The sequence below is a fragment of the Aquarana catesbeiana genome, linkage group LG01 (genome assembly GCF_042186555.1).
Source record: "Aquarana catesbeiana isolate 2022-GZ linkage group LG01, ASM4218655v1, whole genome shotgun sequence".
In the NCBI taxonomy this organism is placed as follows: domain Eukaryota; kingdom Metazoa; phylum Chordata; class Amphibia; order Anura; family Ranidae; genus Aquarana; species Aquarana catesbeiana.
In genome coordinates, this window is record NC_133324.1 from 433,444,888 (window position 1) to 433,445,580 (window position 693).

Sequence of the window (693 nt, forward strand, 5' to 3'; positions counted from 1 at the left end):
AATTACATTCGGAATTACTAACCGCTCTTCCCCCTCTGCTATAGAGGAGCCAGTGTTCTGTCCCAAAAAACTGTCCGTAGCTAGAGCTACCCCAATCTAGGCCAGAAGGCCAGGGACCCGACCCTCCGGTCAGACCCAGATGCAGCACCCATCCTCACCAGGAGCACCCTTCCAGACGGCTCAGACTCAACCATTGGCCGGTCCCCAGTATCTGTCGGGCAACTCGGCATAGTCTCTGCTGAAACCGCCCTTCCAGGCACTATAACACCATTGGAATTGCTGGCCCTCTCCTATAAGAGTGGCACAGTGCCTCCTCTGGAAACTGATAAGAACAGATACTACACTTGATCTTAGCCAAAAGGCCGAGAAGCTGTAGCTGACACCAACTGAATGTTGCAGGCGAAGTGTCAGAAAGCTCAGTGTGGGAAGGACATAGCTCTAGGCTTAAAAAGCAGAGGCTTGGGGAGACACACCAACTCATAGCAGAGATTAGGCTACTAGAGAATAGATACAAATGTTCTCAGACATCTGAGTCAGAAAGACAGTTGGAAGCCTTGAGTGAAAGTTGTCCCATCTCTCGGATCAGCAAATCTTCAAGAGAATGAGATATTGTAAAACTGGAATTTATCAATAAATGTAAAATCTGAAACTAAATGAAACTGCTAGAACCCTTCAAGAACATAGGCATTAAAA

At 47.3% G+C, this 693-nt stretch overlaps 1 pseudogene; it reads right to left on the reverse strand.

Annotated features, from left to right (window-relative positions):
- Window positions 1-271: 271 nt before the first annotated feature.
- On the reverse strand, window positions 272-374 carry LOC141124329 (U2 spliceosomal RNA; annotated as a pseudogene).
- Window positions 375-693: the final 319 nt, after the last annotated feature.